A 19,375-nucleotide genomic window follows, 5' to 3' on the forward strand; every position below is an offset into this window, starting at 1 on the left:
GAAAACACCAGGAAAGCCAGATGTTCAGCCATTTTTTCCTGACTTCTTCACCATTTTGCCAAGTGCATACTAAACTTGAGGTGGTAGTTTCAAATCAATCCCAGCCCAGCCCCTAAGATAGTATAAATAGGCTTCTGGTCAGTTATCTCCACTGATTAAAGAATTAAAGAGCAGGAAAGTGTTTAGAACAAAGCAGGTTTATTTGAAAGCAAACTTAAAACAGCAAGACGGACTCTTGTTGCAAGAAGTCCCAGAATTGGGACACTGCAATCTCCTTCTAAGAACCTAATAGATAGAGTTCCCTGTTCTCCTTGTAAGGTCCAATTGGCCAGAGACATGGTCATGAGTCCTCAAGTTTGTTCCCCTACCATGGACCATGAAGTTTCCCATTGGTTTGAGCCCCCATCCCTGCACACACATGTACAGAATGAACTATTGATTGAATAGTGGCTAGTGTGACATGTGCCAGGGCACAGCACATGCATTTGAGACCCAGAGTCCATGGTGCCTGATGGAAAAAAGATGAGCATTTCTTTTTTTTTCTTTTTAAATTTTATTGCCAAGGTGATGTACAAAGGGGTTATAGTTACATACAAAGGTAGTCAAATTTTTTACTCCCTTCCTCATTTTCCTCCCACCTTCCCTCCCCCAACCCCCTCCACTTTCATCTTTTATTTTTAACCTTCCCAATGATGGACATCATCATTCTAATCTACAAAGCTTATAAACTCTACGAACATGAACAATAAAACAGTTTCTTCCAGGTTGGATGATATGTACATTTCTTTACTTTTGCTTACTATCACCTGTTCCCTCTTTTTCTCTCATTTCTTCCCTCCCCCCACTACCCTGGAGTTGCACTGCCACAGTTTGGCAGATGAGCATTTCTTGTTGTACCATCCTCTGCTATGGTAGAGCTGGTCAATGCTGCCATTATCTGGCTCTAACTATCTATCCAGGAAGTTTCCCCTTAAAGTTTTTCTATTTTTATTGCTGTTAATAACTGTAGTATCATTTAAATCTTTATATAAATGCATAAATATAAATACATAAACAGTAGCACATGGTTTTACTTTTTATTTACTCTTGTCTTCCTGAAATAATTTTGTTTCATAAAGTTGTTTGTTTCACAAATGACTCTGAGAGGGGACTGAAAGTGGTATACTATTAATTTACAAAGGAGATTCACAATTTTTGTTTGCTTTTTATTTGATATCAAGTGCACATATGACATGAAAGCAGATGCAAGGAGATAGCAAACGTTAATCATATGATAAATGTCCTTAAATCAGTACAAAACCCATTGGGTGCTGGCTGAAATTAAAAATCGAAAGCTGGTTATCATTTAAATAAATTTATTTAAAATGCACTTATTTTAATATACGTTGTTTTGTAATGTTCCCATTCCTATTTTAAAAGAAATTGGCCTTGTGATACATCACTATACTTTCTGTGCTAGGTCTTTGATTAGAATAGTTGCTAGGAATTTAACAAGTTATCAAATGTCCCCTGCAGCATACTGTTAAAGATCTGACAGTCAAATGGTTCACATATTGCAATCAAATCATGTGTATAGGATTTGAACAATTCCAAATGAAACCTGTCATGAAGAAACGAAAGTAACATAGCCTGAAGCTTTTGGAGAATGTTGATCCAAATACAGTGACATGTGCACATCTTTCTGACCTTTTTTTTCTCTTTAAATTAGCATTAAATCTGGGGGTGTTTAAGGTAATACAGAATAACATCTGTATGGGTATTGCATATATATCCCAATAAATCTTATTTTTTTTCTTTTGGTGACTGCCAAAAGATGTTTTTAATGCAATATCAGTACATTTATTCCCTGTTACCCATAAAGCATATTGCTATAAAAAAATTAAGCAAAAATTCAAATGCACTACAAATACGCAAATAATGCTCTGCTCTTCTCCAATGTTTAAGTTTTTTTCCCCAAAGAATGCCATCTCTTTTATTCTAGCAAGACACATTATTATTTGACCACATTAGCCTCCTTTCTCAGAAACTTGAGATTTTGAAGATGTCATTCTGGAATGATAAAATATTTTCCCTTTCTTGCTCCTATATACCCATAATGATACTGTCTGGTCAGTTGAGAAATGGGCTTAAATTCCTGCTTGCTTTGAATAGTTTGGTCCCCATTAAAATCATCTAATTTATAGAAATCTACCTGTCATAGGTAGATTTTAATGAGAAAATAAAAGTGAACTCTAAAAATGTAAATAATAAATTATCGAGTGCTCTGCAGCTGAAAGAATTTAGTAAACCTTTGTCATGTTATCTTTTTACTATTGAACATTTTGAGACTGTTTCTCTTGGATTTCTCCCAAATAATATTCATATTTTACATTTCATCTCATTAGATATAATAAAACAAAAATGACTCATAGCAGACAATTTTATTAGAAAGCAAGTCGGTTTAATGTAATTTTACTAAGTGAGTCTCATTCATTTAACTTCCTGTGATGGAAGGTAACTCCAATATATATCATTATGTATTGAGGCTCTCTTAAGAACTGGAAGGGAACTATATGGATACCTTCTTGGTTAAATAGGAATTTGCCCTCAAAAATCTACCCCTTGGGATCCAAGTTTTGTTAGTTCATGCCTATAGTTCTAGCCAGCAAGGAGTGAGATTCAGTGGAACGTGAGTCAAAGCCAGCCTTAGCAGCAAACTCCACAGGACTTCATCTCCAATTAACCAGCAAAAAAAATAAGCAGGTCTGGAAGTGGCTCAGTGACAAAGAGCAAGCTGAATAAGCAAAATCAAGAAAGTAAACGGCCTTGAGTTCAAACCCTAGCACAAGAAAAAAATTCTCCCTTTGGCTTAAGAAAGAAAGCTGTCTTGAATTTAATGTAATTGTCAAAGTGATTAAATTAAAATTTTAATTAAAAAATTAAAATGTACACTATACTTGTATGTATGTATGTATATATATGTATAAAAAAGGAAAAGCTGTCTTGACTGGACTTTGATAAATTATATTCTCTGAAAATGATACGTATCTGGTTAGTTGCTGCCATACGTTATGTGAAATCTTGAAGTTACATTTGTTAGTCTCTTTAAAACACTATTAAGTATCATATTTACAATTTAAATATTAGACCACTGAGGCGTTGAGGTCCAAAGGTAAGGCAAAAGCTTGCCTAATATAGCTCATATGTTACATATTGACACCATGATTACCTTAATCTGTTTGGAGGGGAGTGTGTGTGTGTGTGTGTGTGTGTGTGTGTGTGTGTGTGTGTGTGTGATTTTTCTGTAGTATCATTGTTTCTAATTTACTGGTGACAAGGCACATATTGAGTTTTATTTTTAGCTTACTATACTCAACATGGCTATTTCAGTCTTAGGAATGTCATACATGGATTGTGCATCTTGTATTTTTTGTGGCTCCAGGTTTCCCTTTAATGGATGGAATATAAATTACCAGACAGAGAAGGAGAAATTGAATCATCATATTTTATCAATACTACTTCATGGATCCCATACTTGATAATAATATTCTTGTCTGTAACTCTTGACAAACATTAAGACAATAAATTCTGATACATGCTAACAACAGTTAAACTTAAAACGTGGTAGAAAGGAAATATGCAGGAATGGAGATATTGTAATGTATTTCTACTTGAAGATGCCCATTAATCCCCTAAAACTCTTTTTGGTATAAGAAGAAGGCTTATCTGGGATCAGAATAATATAGCCATTGGGGTTCACATATCTTAATAGGCACCTTATAAAACTGATTAGGAGATGACTTATATATTACCAAATTAATTTTAATAATTCCCCCAATTAAACTCTATTTGAATTGACTACTTTTCTTCCATGACAACTAACATATATATGTGTACTTTTTGTGAGCAACTAGTACATTAAAGGGATATACAAGAAAGATATGACCTGAGAATGTTTAGTGGCCCAAACAAAGCAGATAAAAAAACATAGTAAGAGATGAGAGGTGGAGAAAAATTAGGAAACTCTAGGAATAAAACAGTTTCTGCATGTGGAGACATGAAAATAAGAACTTTGTTGCCATATAATAATTATATTTTCCTAAAGAGGTTATTAGAAGAAATTATACAATTACAGTTTTCTTCTGCTTTTAGTGGAGTGAGTATACTATTCTTGTCATTTTCTTGATTTTCTCTGTATGTGTATGCACACACATGCATACACACATACATTTATATGTTTCTCAGTAACAAAAATGAGAAAGCAAAACGTATAGAGGTTTTATTTATTTATTTTTTATTTATCTTTTTATTTATACTGTTGTGACTCCAGACACTATAAAATTATTGTAATATTACTGTGACGTAAGTTATGGGTTTCTGATGTGCTTTGTCAAGATAACTGCGTTACTTTCATCAGCTTTCAGGTCAGTTAGTCACTAACAACTTTCAGCTGTATTTCTTCTGTCATTTCCAAGGAAGGCCCCAGGCAGGTCTAAGGAAAAAACAGTGAGATCTTTGGGTCTGTTGCTACATAATCAATTAATTACTCAGACACTGTTTATCCAGATGGTCCAAGAATGTAGACAATGTTTAATTGAGTTCTTAATTATTTTCATTAGTTGTACAAAGAAGTTACAATTCCATAAAGCAGGTTATCAGTAAAATGCTTCTTGATCAATGTTACACCTTGTATAACTTTCCCCCATTTACTTTTTCCCATCCTATCCTCGGTTATGTACTTCAATTTTTACGTAATGCACATTGAATACAATGACTGCATTTTCCCACCCTTCCTCCCCTTGAAATAAATGTTGTGTTTTTTTTTTAATAAGGCATCAAGCAATATTGGGAAGGGATAGGATCTCATTCGAAGCCTCCACCAGGAAAAATTTGCTAGTTAAAATCTGAAGAGTTTTTCTTAAGACTCTAAATAAATAAAAGATCCTCCTTAAACATTGCCTTGTTGTTTCTTCATGTGAACTTAATTCCTGTTTTACCAAGAAAAGATGACTTCAGATGTGATTTTTCTTCAGTTCCCTATTGTAATATTCTATCACCTGTTTTTTTCTGTTTCAGGAAGTGAGTTTTCTAAAATGTTGCTCAGAGTTCATACTTCTGTCTACCTCACTGACCATCCATCATCTCAGATTCCTGGAATTTTCTCTATTAAAACAAATTCAAGGTGTGGGAGAAATATCTCAGGTGGTAGGATACCTACCAATGAATGATAAACATCAGATGCTGAGTTCATGTCCCAGTCTCAGACAAAAGAGAGAGAGAAAAAATCAGTCTCTTAGTCTCTATTAGTTACCTGTTGTCAATTGATTATAAAAACCTTACTTGATAGTCAGCTATCCAGTACTGCAATTAGTGCCCAGACAAATCCACTTATAAAGCATTTTATTTTTCTTTATGGTTTTGGGGCCTCAGACCATATTAAATTTCTCCCTTTATTTTGAGGTCTGTCATTCCAGCATATTGAAGTGAGGAGCAAGCAGTAGAGAAAAGTTCAATCCACAGATGGGAATCCACAAAAAGTATTGAGAGAAAGAGAGAGAGAGAGAGAGAGAGAGAGAGAGAGAGAGAGAGAGAGAGAGAGAGAAACTTTCTACAATGCTCTTTAAGAGCAACTATCAGCAACTTACAACCACTAACTACTAGGATCAAGGTCAAATTTCTCCTAACTTACCAATATTTCCACAGGCTGAAGATCAAGATTTTAACATGTTAACTTTATGAAACATTCTGGATGCAAAATATAGCATTTTACACTGGTTCTTAAAGTACACATGTCCATCTCAAAATGCAAATTTTGTTTAATCCATCTCTGAGAGTTCTAAGATTTTCAGTAGTTGCATTATTATTTGAAAGTCCCAAGTCTATCTATGTCTTCTCCAATACCTCATCCAAAATCTTATTTATGAACCCTTATACACATTGAAAAAGAAGTGATATAACTCCATCCAAATGACATGACACATGACAGTAATCCTAGGTAATTGGTCTATGGGAGGAGGATTGTGAGTTTGAGGCCAGACTAGACAAAATTATCAAGACTCTATATCAAAACCAAATTACAAACAAAAGTCTAGGGACATTGTATAAGGGATAGGCATGTTTGTCTAGCATGTGCAGGATGTTCAGGCCTCAGGCTGGGTGCTAGTGGCTCACACCTGTAATCCTAGCTACTAAGGAGGCTAAGATCTGAGGATTGTGGTTTAAAGCTAGCCCAGGAAAGAAAGTTTGTAAGACTCTTATCTTTAATAAACTACCAAAAAGCTGTAGCTTAAGTGGTAGAATGCCAGCCTTGAGCAAAACTGTGTGCAGGTCCTGAGTTCAAGTTCCAGAACCACCCCCCCATTCCCCCTCCCCACATATACCCACAAGACTGGAAAAGCATTACATCCTTCCAAGTTACAATTACACGGATTAAAATTAACATTCTAGAAGGGAGAAATAGAAAGGAAGGATGAGAGCAAATCCAGAGCCAAACCCAGTAAAGTAACCATTAAGCTCTGTATTTCCCGGTCTAACATTCAGGGACCAGATTATGGAAGGATCTGGATTCCTCAAAGTTTGAGCAGCTTCACCCTTATGGGTTTGCTCGATGAAACCCATCTGGCACTCAATTCAGCTGGGTTTGTCTCCTTCCAAAGCATGCCATGCTATTCTCATGTCTATCTTATTATTTTCTCCATTGCAGTTTTGGCTTCACTCCCACAACTCCACATATTTTCCTGTGTTGAGCTATTTGCAGAACCTCTGATCTTGCCACACATTGCATGACCTCCCAGGCTATCCTTCCAAAATACAAGTGGAAACCACTATAACCCCCCGATTTTTATATTATATGTGCCAGCACAGCCTTTACCTCCATCCACTACTTTCAGCAGTGTCTACATGTCTTGCTTGCTTGACACAGGAGAAGAAATCCCTAGGAAGATTTCAGTATATATACATGACATCCAGGTAATTCCTTCACAGAATCTTCGTCTAAATATCAATTCATATTTCTATATACTTGAGAAAATTACAACTCCATCTTCGTTGTTTCTTGAGATTCCCCCCAGGCATCTTCAAGCTGTCTTAGTGCAAAGTGACAAAAATAAAACAACAAGAAAACAAATAGAAACCGGTAGCTATAATCCTAATTACTCAGAAGACTGAGGTCTAAGGATTGAAGTTTGAAGCCAACCTGGGAAAGAAATTCCTGAACACTTTTTTTTAAACTGATTCAAAAGCTCAATTGAGAAGACAAATCAATAGAACATACCATACACTTTTCAAAAAAAAAGTATAAATGGCCAATAAATATGTGAAGAAATAATCCATACATATAACATTCCTACATATGAAAACCAAAATGACATTGAAATACTTTCCCACTGCAGTCAGAATGGCTGTCATGAAGAACACAAACATCACATACTAGCAAGAATATGGAGGAACGAAACTTCTCTACATTGTTGGTGGGAATGTAAACTTTTCAATTTGTATGGAAATAAGTATTAAGCACCTAAAAAAGAGAAGAACAATACAATATTTGTGTGTGTGTGTGTATTACTATTTAGTATTTATTCAAAAGAATGTAAGTCAGAGTATAATAGGAGAACTTGGAAACCCTTGTTCACAAAATCCAGTTGGAGAAACAGCCTAGATATCCTACAATTGATGAATGGTTCAAGAAAATCCCCTGCCTGTGCAAAATAGTGTGTTATGCAGAAGTACAAAATTGCATTTCATGAAGAGGGATATTATTTAAATGTTGAGAATTCATTTTAAAAGTTCTTTTTAAATATGCCAAGACATTTCAAACAATTGTCTGATATTGCACTGTTATGAACAAGGGTGAAGGTTTAAAAAATACAGGTAACTTTCTAAGTACTAAATATATACAAGTAGGAAAATGATTACAGGAAAAATAATGAGGTTTGTGTGCCTAGCAAAAGTTACTAATGGGTGAATGCATGCCAATCTCTGATACACAGAGAAAGATGGATGTCAGACTGATAGATAGCAGGGTGAAAAAAGGGAAAAAAAGAAGCGTAGGTAGTGGATGGATGAATAATAGGCAAATTTACAACCAAAAATGGATAAATAAATGGAGACATGATGCATTGACAAATAGGTAAGGAAAAGTTACGTAAATGAACAGATAGAATTAGTAACAGATCCACACATGGGCAAATATTTTGATGTACATGGACATAATGATGAAGAATACTGTCTGTTGTGTTCTCTACTCTCCTTTTCCTTAAACAGAGAAATACCACGTCTTTCTATAGTATATTTTTCTAATCATTGCAAATAGCCTAACTTACTTTGCTGGAACCATTAGAAGCACACTATATTGCATCAATATGAAGTGCAAGAGCGCTTATCAATCAACCCTGACACTCTTATCTACAATTAACCAACATAAAGCTGGAACGGAAGCAGTGGTGCAAGTGGTAGGGTGCTAGCCTTCTGGAAAATTGCTCAAGTGCAGTGTCCCCAGGCCCTGAGTTCAAGCCGCAGGACCAGCACACACACACACACACACACACACACACACACACACACCAGTACTAGTAATAAAATTGTTCTTGGGAGTTCTTAAATATGTCCCTTTTCTTGATAAGGTTCATCTTTAAAGTCTTACTGCTTGCTTCTTTTTGACATGCTCATTGAAAACTTGATCCAACAACTTAGCTTGGATTTTGGACAAGACAAAATACATTCAAATTTTATTTTTGCCATGGCAAGTGAGGTCTTTAGTCCAATTTTCAGAAAGGCTCCATTTCTGTATCAAATCTATTGTTATAACTTTTATGGACTGATTCTAGGCCTAGAAGTAGTTTTTCTTTTTTTTTTTTATTTTGTTTCTAGTTCTGGGGGTTGAACTCAGGGTCTGAGCTCTGTCCGTGAGCCCCTTTGTGTTCAAGGCTAGCACTCTACCACATGAACCATGGCCCCACTTCCAGATATTTCTGAGTAGTTGATTGGAAATAAGAGTCTCACAGACTTTTCTGCCTGGCTAGCTTTGAACTGTGATCCACAGGTCTCAGCCTCTTGAGTAGCTAGGATTACAGGCATAAGCCACTGGTGTCCAGCTCCTAAAAGCAGTTTGCTTTTCGTGGTTTTCTCCATTATGATTCAATAACAGATTTCTAGATTTTTTTTCTTTCTTTTTCTAGCCTATTCTTCCAAATTTATTTTCAAACTTCTCCTGCAAGCAGGGTGCTAGTTGCTCATATCCATAATCATAGCTAATCAAGAGGCTGACACCTGGAGGATAACATTTAAAATAAGTCTGAACAGAGAAGTCAGCAGGACTGTACTTGCAATGAACCGACTAAAAACCAAGATAGAGATGTGGCTCAACTGGTAGAGTGGCAGGACTGTACTTGCAATGAACCGACTAAAAACCAAGATAGAGATGTGGCTCAACTGGTAGAGTGGCAGCCATGAGCAAGTAAACCAAATGAGAGCACAGGTAAGAATATCACAGTCCAAGGTTGCCCCAGGAAAAAATATAAGACCCTATCTGAAAAATAATTTTAGCAAAAGAGAACTCAGAATGTACTGTTATACAGTACCTGTCTAGAGGACTCAAGTCCATGATTTCCAACAAGAAAAGAAATCTGAATAAATGTACAGTAAATGAAGTAGTTACAACCTGTTCTTAAAACACAATGAATTAATGAATGCTAAAATGAATTGATAAAACTTTAAGTGCAAGCACAATATTTACATAAGCTCAAAATACCTTTTGTGAAATGTTTACTAACTCTATGTTATTTTAACATGTATTTATGAATATTATTCTCTCCCAGTACTCTCCTTTCTCCAAGTAATCAGCTCAATTCTCATACATGAAGATTGAGATTCAGTTAGTTATTACTTTTCAAATAATAAAATATAGTAATGAAAATAGCAACCTTAGAGTGAAGAAATCTGGAAGCTAGCATGTTAACCAAGTGATTAGTGAAAGCGATCAAGTGATTAAGTGTGCTAATATAATGTATTACCTGATATTATAGAAGAGGGTATTTCATCTCTGTTGTATTTCCCCAAAACTATATAGCTCCAGGATGATCATGAGAAAACAACAAACAAACTCAAAAGTGGAAACATTGCACATGGTACTTTTCAAAAAGGATCAATATCATGATCAACAAAAAATACCTGAGAAAATATCACTATACTAATGAGATGAAGTAGATAAGACAACTGCAACATAGTAGGTATACTGCATGGCATCCTGAAGCAAATAAAGTACAATAGTGAAAAGAAAAAGTTTAGAATAAATGATACCTATTATCAGCAAATGTTACTGGTTTAGCATCAATAGTGATTTCTTACTTTTGATGAATATATAATAGCTTAGTACTCCTAACTGGTTCACCTTGTACCTCATAATATATTCTCATTAGATAATACATGTCAATATGATAGTACTAATTATCATTTATATGCTTATGAATCCCCTACCTCTATTTTCAGCCCAGTACTTTTATTTGGCCTTCATAGTTAATAAAAATTTCTTGAGTAAAATAAATAAGTCAATGAATATCATTTTATAAGGATTGACTGAGATTTTTAGAAACAACCTAAGGATCGCAGCATTTTGTATTAATGTCAGGAATTGAAACAAAAGACTAGGTTGTTGACTTCTATCTGTGATGGTTTTAGAAATTGTATTAAATCTATAATTGGTTATCCTATTCCAAAATGATGAGTATAATAAAATCCATCTCAAAATTTTTATGAAAATCAAATGTTAATTTATTTAAAAGCTCTCTATAATGTGATACGGTCTATGTAAATGTTGCCTATTATCCTTGTCAATTTTCAGTTTCCTCCAATTTAATCATAAAGAAGCCTATTGCATTTTAAAAATTTTGACATGGAGAAATTTTTTTTTCAAGCCCATCCATGTTTATGCGTGTAATTACTCGTGTATAGGACTAATTGTACCACAAGTGGTTAACAGCATCTGCTAGGAGATTTGAGGGCAAAATTGCCCACTTGTACCTTGTTTTGAAGGTGCAATTAGCTGCTTACAAAACTAATTGAGGGCATAAAAAGAGAGAAAAAAATCGTTCTCAGTTAAGGCCCTAAAGCCTTCACTCTAATCTTTGCGATAGAGAATGGAGCTTGCAAATGGTCCCTCTTCATGATTCCACATGTTACTTTGGAAGATTACATGATTGACACACCAGCTGCAGAGCCACCAAAACAATAAATGTCTTTAAGGAAACTTCAAGGATCTGCAATGTACAGAAGTTTCAAGTCACTAGTTAAATAAAGTCCCTGACTTCATAATGCCTTCATTGGGCCCTCAAAAAACATATTCTAATAAAATACAAATGAAAATAAAACTAACTTCAAAAAAACCCAGAGTTTTAATATCAAGTCTACTACCTCTTAGCTGGTTAATTTTTGCCAAGTCTTTTAACCTCATTACCACTAAATTTATCCTATTTAAAATGTCATCATAAAACCAAGCTTGATGAATTGTAAAAAAAATAAATATGAACACTTTCCATTAAACAAACACAAGTGTTTGGATAGGTTTATGTATTTACACAAGGTTTTACAATCCTAATTTTTTTAAATTTTATTTATAACCACCAAACATATACTTACCTACTCTTCTCAACATCCATTGGAAGTGGCTCCTTTTGTTCTCAGAATCCCAACTATGAAAGCACATTAACTGTTGGTCTAAAAGAAGTGAGAATATCTTTAGGTTGTTATGCAAAGTGATTACAAATCAGCATGTCCATTTATAAGTACAATGTGTTTTAATCAATAGCAGTCTTGGAAATTGCTATCCTTAAACAATTACAAAATTCAAAAGACAGTAGAGAAAATCTGGATAATTGTGAATAAATTTGAGACCATACTATTCTCCCTAAAAAAATGTGACAATATAGCATCAATCCAATACTATCCAGCACCTCGGAACATTTCTGTCCTAGAACATCATGCAAATAATTTTGTTTATAATGAATTCAATACAAAACAAACTTTGGAACAATTACACAAATGTCATATGCATCTGTTGGGGTCCATCTTTCTCACCTTGATGGAAGGGGCTTGATGCACCTCCCCCAGCTGGGGAATGCGGCCCTTCCACCCTCTCTACATTGGAATCCGGAGAAACCGGTTGGGCAAATAGACCCCCGACTTAGCTGGCAGCCAGCCCGGCGCCTACCAGCCCCGCCCTGGTTCGGCGCGCTCAGAGTGACTGCAGCCCCTTGGGAGTCACGTGACAGCTCATGGCCTATCGGAATCCTGGCCAACCCCCTTCCTTCAGAATCATCTCCCCTTGACCTTCCCTCAATAAAGTTAGTTTGCTCTCAGAAGCCTACTCCGTGGTCTATGTACGCTAGCTCCCAGGGAAGGATAGTGGCCACATTACCACGTAGGTCGCGTGCACGCCAGGCCGGAGTCACCCCTACGTCTCACCCTAACATACCTGCAGGCCGAGGGTTAGGGGAGAGGACGATACGGAGGGTAATAAGAGAGAAAGAAATAAGCATCCGAGCTGGGTCAGAGAAAGAACCCCAACATAGTGGCGCCCAGCGTGGGTTGCACGAATCCACGCGAAAAAGCCCGGCTCCCGACCGGCCCTGACGGAAACAGGTTGGAAATCCTGAGACGCGCGATCCTCCCACCCCAGGTAAGAGGATGGGACAAGTCCAGAGTCGGCGAAACAATTCACCCCTTAAGATCCGAATGTTCACCCTCCAAAACGCGGGGATTAACATCTCAGAGCCCTACGCTATACGAATTTGGGAGGAATTGACCCAGAGAGTCCCGTGGTTCGCTGAGGCCAACCCACTCTCATGGGAAACTTGGGACCGACTACAGCCAGAGGTGGAGGAAACCGAGTGGGGAGAACAACTACCACTCATAACTTTACAGGCTATTAAATCTCTCAAGGCTTGCTTTTCCTCGGACCCGGGGGAGAACCCCTGGACTCAGGATAGGACGGCCAGAGGGAATTTTGACTTGGAGGGAGCCCCGACGCCCCACTCCGAGAAGCCCAGGGACGAAGGTGGCCCGGAACTTCAATTCAGGCACCGCTCAGGCACCGCCGGCTCGTTGCCCCTCCCCCACTGGAGGCCCGGCTCGGCTCCATACATATGCAGATGCAAGGAGCCCGACCGAGAGGCACCAGCAGCCCAAGAGCTATACGCTTTCTCCTAACTCAGACGATTCAGTAAGCCTTAACTTGGTGGCCATTTCAGCCTCTTGGCGACTACAGGAGATGCAAGACTTTAGAGAATTTAGGAAAATAGTTCTTGAGGGAGGGGGACCAAACACCCCCTGGGGGGAGAGTCTACTCGAGAACCTGGCCCACCGGTTCCCTACCGCTCAGGAGTGGAGAAGCCTGGCCCGGTCACTGCTTGATAGAACAATGTATGAGGAGTGGTGTGCCCTCTTCAGACATGAGTGCTATGCTCAGGAAGAGAGAAATCAGGCCACCAATCCGCCAATCCCCATAACCTTTGACATGCTGTTTGGATCCACCCGCTCCCAACGGGATCCCTTCCCTGCCCCCTACCAGGAGCAGATAAAGGCCGTGGGATTGGCAGCATGGCGCGGTCTGAGAGGAAGGCCCCTAGAGTCCTCGTCAATAAAAGCCATCCAAGAAACCAATGAGAGCCTTGCCGCCTTCGTTGGCCGAGTGAGGGACAATCTCCACAGACAGTTTCCTGGGTCCCAGGTAAATCATTTTTTAAGGACCCTGGTGTGGGAAGGGATGACAACAGAATGCAGATTGGTCTGTGCAGGAGTAAAGGAGAGATCAGTGGACAGCTGGATTTATGCTTGTCGGGGCACCGGCGCGCGAGCCTGCCAGATGCAGCCGCCGACCACTCTGTCCACTGAGAAGCCCGCCCCGGCCCCCACCGGTGAGGTAAGCGGGGAGCGCTGTTACACATGCACCGGCTGGGGTCACACTAAGTGGGTCTGTCCCTCTAACCCCACAAGATCTAGCCCGGTAAGATCTGGTGCCCCGAGGGCACAGTCCCCAAGCCGGAGAGCTAGGGAGGTACCCAGAAGACTTTGCCCCCGCTGCCAAAAGGGATTCCACTGGCAGAGAGACTGTCGATCCAAATTTGATGCCAAAGGAAGGCCTTTAAACGACTAATGGGGCGCCCTCCAGCCCCGTCACCCAAAGGAGGTGATCAATCCCTAGACAGGCCCAATAAACAGCCCGAGGTTAAGGCCCTCTGGGCAGTTCCCATCGTCCCGGAGAAGAGACCAAAGACTGAAATCATCATAGCTGGAAAAAAGTTCCGAGTCTTAATAGATACCGGAGCGGACCAGACAATATTAAAGGAGGAGTTAGTGCCCCCGTGGTGGGACCTAATCCCTGGCCCACAGACGTCGGGGGTGGGAGGCACAACTGAAAGTAAAACAACCAGAGACTGGCTCCCTTGGGATAATATGAATGGTGGCAAGGGAGTAGTACGTCCCTTAATAATGACCAACTCACCAGATAACCTACTGGGACGAGATATCTTGGGAAAGATCAAGGCCGCGGTCGTTACAGGCCAGGACCTGCCAACCAGCCTAGTGACTGCCAAAAGGCGCCTCCCTCTGAGGCCCCAAAGTTGGAGGCCCCCAATTCTACAGGGCCTCACCCCCAATTCTAAGGGCCACTGTTCCCTCTGTTCCTGCCATTTGATGGCACCCGGGCTCCCCCATTTGGGTGGAACAGTGGCCTATTCCCTCAAACAAATTAGAAAAGTTAAAGGAAATAGTTTCAGAACAACTGTCCCTTGGGCATATTAGATCTTCGCTGAGCCCTTGGAATAGCCCAGTATTTGTTGTACGAAAGGCCTCAGGTAAATGGAGCATGGTACAAGACCTAAGGAAAATCAATGAGAGGATAGTCCCCGCAGGCACCCCCTTAAGAGGGTTGCCATGGATCCCCTCTATTCCTCGGGATCTCAATCTTATTATACTTGACATCAAGGACTGTTTCTTTTCCATTCCTCTCAATCCCCAGGATTGTGAGAAGTTTGCTTTCTCGGTGCCCTCGGTTAACTACCAGGGACCTGATCAGAGATATGAGTGGGTAGTATTACCTCAGGGCATGGTTAATAGTCCTGCCTTCTGCCAACAGTATGTGTCACAAGTTCTCCAACCCCTTCAGAACCAGTCAGATATTGTCTTTTTTATTTACATGGACGATATTATTATTGGATCAGTAGATGCCCAAGTACTAGACTTGGCCTATAGCAAGGCCCAAACACTCCTTCAAAGAGGAGGGCTGCGTATAGCCAGTGACAAGGTTCAGAAAGTATACCCCTTCAAGATCTTGGGGGAAGAGCTTAAACTAGACTCTGTATGCACACTCAAGCCCCAGTTATCCTTCCAGGCAACTTATACTCTGGTGGAGATGCAAAGACTGTTAGGTGAAATTAACTGGCTAAGATCCTGGCTTCAACTGCCTACACAGGAGCTGTTACCGCTCCATGACTCTTTGAAGGGCAAAGGGCCCACTGATGTTATTACAATAACTCCATCACTCCAAACAGCCTTCCAGAAAATCCAATTGGCCTTAAATAAGGCACAGCTGGCACGCTACAAGCCTAAGTGCCCACTTTGCCTTTGGATCCTCCCCGGATCCGAACTCTCTTCAGCTGCAATTACGCAATCAGGCAAGCCCCTTCAATGGGTGCACGCATCAGTGGGAGGAGCTCCCAGGGTTTATTCCCAGTTAGACCAGCTAGCTGACTTGGTATTTAAGGGCAGGGACACTTCCCTGAGACATTATGGAAGAGATCCTGATGTGCTAACTATTCCCTACCGGTTGTCAGATTTTGAATGGGTCAGGAGAAATAATTCACGTGTGTCTAGTGCCCTGGAGGGCTTTATGGGTAAGATAGATTGCCACTATGGCACTTCAAGATGGGTGACCTCATTTTCCATGCTACAATGGACACCCCCTGTGCTTTTCTCTACCAAGCCTCTTGTCAAGGCTGCCAATGTCTTTACGGATGGTGGGCGAGCCGGCTCTGCTGTAGTGGTGCGCTCCGCCTCGCCCCCTGCCGGGGGGAAAGATAACACCCATTACTTTGAAGCCGTCACTGGCTCTGCACAGTTTAAAGAGCTGTACGCAGTCGCCTTGGCACTGACCCATGTTAAACAGCCAATGAACTTGTTCTCTGATAGTCTATATGTGGTTAATTTGCTACCCAACCTGGTATGTTCATATATCAAGTTGGATGGAAACCCAATCACTCCTCTGATGATCCAAGTCAGGTCTCTGTTAAAAGAGCGGAGTGAGCCTATTTTTTTACAGCACCTTCGTGGACACCAAGGACTGCCTGGGGACCTGGCACAAGGTAATCATATGGCTGACCAGCTGGCCACTAATGGAACCATCATAGCTCTGGCCATTGTACAACCTCAAAACCTCCAAATGGCCAAAGGGCTTCATGAGCGTACTCACTTAAATTGGAGAGGGTTACATCAGAGATTTCCTTCAATTCCTATAAAAGACTTAAAAAAGATTATAAGGACTTGCAAATCATGTATGCCTTTCGTGCAAGTCCCTCCCTTGCAATCTCCAGGTGTGAATCCCAGAGGTTTAAGACCCAATTTAATTTGGCAGACTGATGTGACCCATTACGCCCCCTTTGGAAGGCTAAAATATATATTTATGTCCATTGACACATGCTCCGGTGCGTGTTTGGCCTCCCTGCATACCGGTGAAAGAGCACGGCATGCTGAAAGCCACTTCTTACAATGTTTTGCTATCCTAAGACTGCCTTTACAGGTTAAAACAGATAATGGACCTTGTTTCACCAGTAAGCCTCTACAGGCATTTTTCCAAATGTGGAATATTAAACATACCACTGGAATACCTTAAAACCCAAAGGGTCAAGCCATCATTGAGAGGCATAATAAGACCCTGAAGGATCAATTATTAAAACAAAAAGGGGGGAGAAGCCCCCAGGACCAGCTGAGGACAGCGATGTTTACATTGAATATTTTAAATTTCTCTAAGGACCAACCTCTGTCGGCTTTCCAGAGACACTGGTCAAGCCAAACACCCTACTTAAAAGTGGAGGCCCGGTGGAAGGATTCTCTGACAGGGGCGTGGCGTGGACCCGACCCAATTATCAGTGCAGGAAGGGGATTCGCCTGCGTCTTCCTTACTGGGGAACCGAATCCAATCTGGATACCAGCTAGAGATGTAAAATATTGTCCAACAGAATGACCACCCAAGGGCACCTCCCCTTGAGGGATGTCTCCCCTTGTTTCCTCTCAGGAAAGCAAAGACCGAGGTGGAATTTTCTAAGGAGAAACTGGAAAGCCTGCCTGCACCAGCGATGGACCTGGACCCAGTGTCGGCCCTGTTTCTTCCCTGGACCCTGCCTGACGCCCTTTGGAGTAACGTTTGCTGTGGCAGCGTGGCCCACAGCCTTGCACAAGGACCAAAGGGAAATTTTGCACGGTTGTCCCTCCCTTTCACTCCCCCCTTTGCTGCTTATCTCAGGGGTCCCCATTGGGGGGAAATAGGAGCTAAAGGACTTGGAAACTTTAATGTTTTATTATAAATGTTTATAATAAGTAAGGTATTGGCACCTTGCTGCAATGTTTACTATGAAGTGTTTACTAACCTCAGTTGTTAAGTTACCAGCATCCTGGCTGCCACATCACCAGGACCTGAACCTGCCCCTCTACCTCACCATCGAGGGAAGGAAGAGCCATCTGCGCTGCCTTGAGCGACACCAGACTGGACCAGAATTCCTGTTTTCCGTGGACTGACCCCGATAAGAGACCCTCCATTGCCTTGTGCCTTGTTGTAATTACTCATGTGTTACAATCGCTCATGTGTTACAGTTGCTCATGTTTGCATTTGCCTTGTATTACGATTGCTTATGCTCATGTCTGCTTTATGCTCCCATTTACCTTATGTTTACATTGGGTCTCTTGTTGTAAGCGATGGGCCAGAGCTGTCTAGGTACCAAGTGGCCTTTGGCCTTTTAGCCATATAAGAACCCCAAGAGGCTCGTCACTCGAACCCCAGGACCCACTGCTCAGTAAGGTCCGCCGGCACCGGAAATAATTATCAGGCTCTCTTTCGAGTGCCAATCCCACTCTCCCCAAGGCCTCTCATCGGGCCCGCCAGCCCGGCAGGAAGGTCAGCCTGAAGAGCTAGGGAGTTAGCCCAAGACGGGTAAGACTCCCCTTGGGGGGGGTGGCAACCTAAGACTTGGCTCGCTCTTGAGTAGGGGGCCTCCTGCTGTTCGAAAAAAAATATAAAAGAGGCAGATGTTGGGGTCCATCTTTCTCGCCTTGATGGAACGGGCTTGATGCACCTCCCCCAGCTGGGGAATGCAGCCCTTCCACCCTCTCTACATTGGAATCCGGAGAAACAGGTTGGACAAATAGACCCCCGACTTAGCTGGCAGCCAGCCCGGTGCCTACCAGCCCCGCCCTGGTTCGGCGCGCTCAGAGTGACTGCAGCCCCTTGGGAGTCACGTGACAGCTCATGGCCTATCGGAATCCTGGCCAACCCCCTTCCTTCGGAATCATCTCCCCTTGACCTTCCCTCAATAAAGTTAGTTCGCTCTCAGAAGCCTACTCCGTGGTCTATGTACGCTAGCTCCCAGGGAAGGATAGTGGCCACATTACCACGTAGGTTGCGTGCACGCCAGGCCGGAGTCACCCCTACGTCTCACCCTAACATACCTGCAGGCCGAGGGTTAGGGAAGAGGACGATACGGAGGGTAATAAGAGAGAAAGAAATAAGCATCCGAGCCGGGTCAGAGAAAGAACCCCAACAGCATCTATCCTTCTCTTTGAGAGAATGTAACACTGGGAAAGAAGACAGCAGTTAGCAGTTACAGTCCTGTGCCTTTAATGACAGGGCCATGTTCTAAGAAATGCACATATAGATAACTGGATTGTTGGATGAAAAAAATAGATTTTACTACACACATATATGTGGTATAGTTGAGTTTATGAATCTGTGAAGCATGGACGTTACTTAATACTGTAATTGTAACAGTAAGTATCTGTATGGTAAACATAACTATATGTATCTTTTGTAGCATATCTAAATGACATGACATGGTATAGAAGATAATATTGGTGCACCTGTGTACATCATACATAAATTGCAGGTCCGTAAGCTGCCCTTCATAGTCAAAGAATGAATACTGAATGCCAAGTTCTGGGACATTATTGTACAGTACTATAGATTTTGTCAATACTCTATGCTTAGCCTATTGTAAGTTAACTTGGGCATATTTCTCCTTGGTATTAAATGCACCTGAACTTATTGCAACTTTTTAATGAAATTTCTACCCTTGTATAACAATGCGTTGATTAAAACATGAACATTGTACAGTTATACACAGTCTTTAAGACTTTGCAG

The 19,375-nt window shown here is 40.7% G+C and overlaps 1 long non-coding RNA gene across 1 annotated transcript; it reads left to right on the forward strand.

Moving 5' to 3' along the window:
- The first annotated feature begins 637 nt into the window (after positions 1-637).
- On the forward strand, positions 638-18,571 carry LOC125344322. The gene is made up of 3 exons (XR_007209466.1): positions 638-854; positions 12,396-12,400; positions 18,558-18,571. It is a non-coding gene; the product is annotated as an uncharacterized LOC125344322 (long non-coding RNA).
- The last annotated feature ends 804 nt before the right edge of the window (positions 18,572-19,375 follow it).

This window comes from Perognathus longimembris, chromosome 28 (genome assembly GCF_023159225.1).
Source record: "Perognathus longimembris pacificus isolate PPM17 chromosome 28, ASM2315922v1, whole genome shotgun sequence".
Lineage (NCBI taxonomy): Eukaryota > Metazoa > Chordata > Mammalia > Rodentia > Heteromyidae > Perognathus > Perognathus longimembris.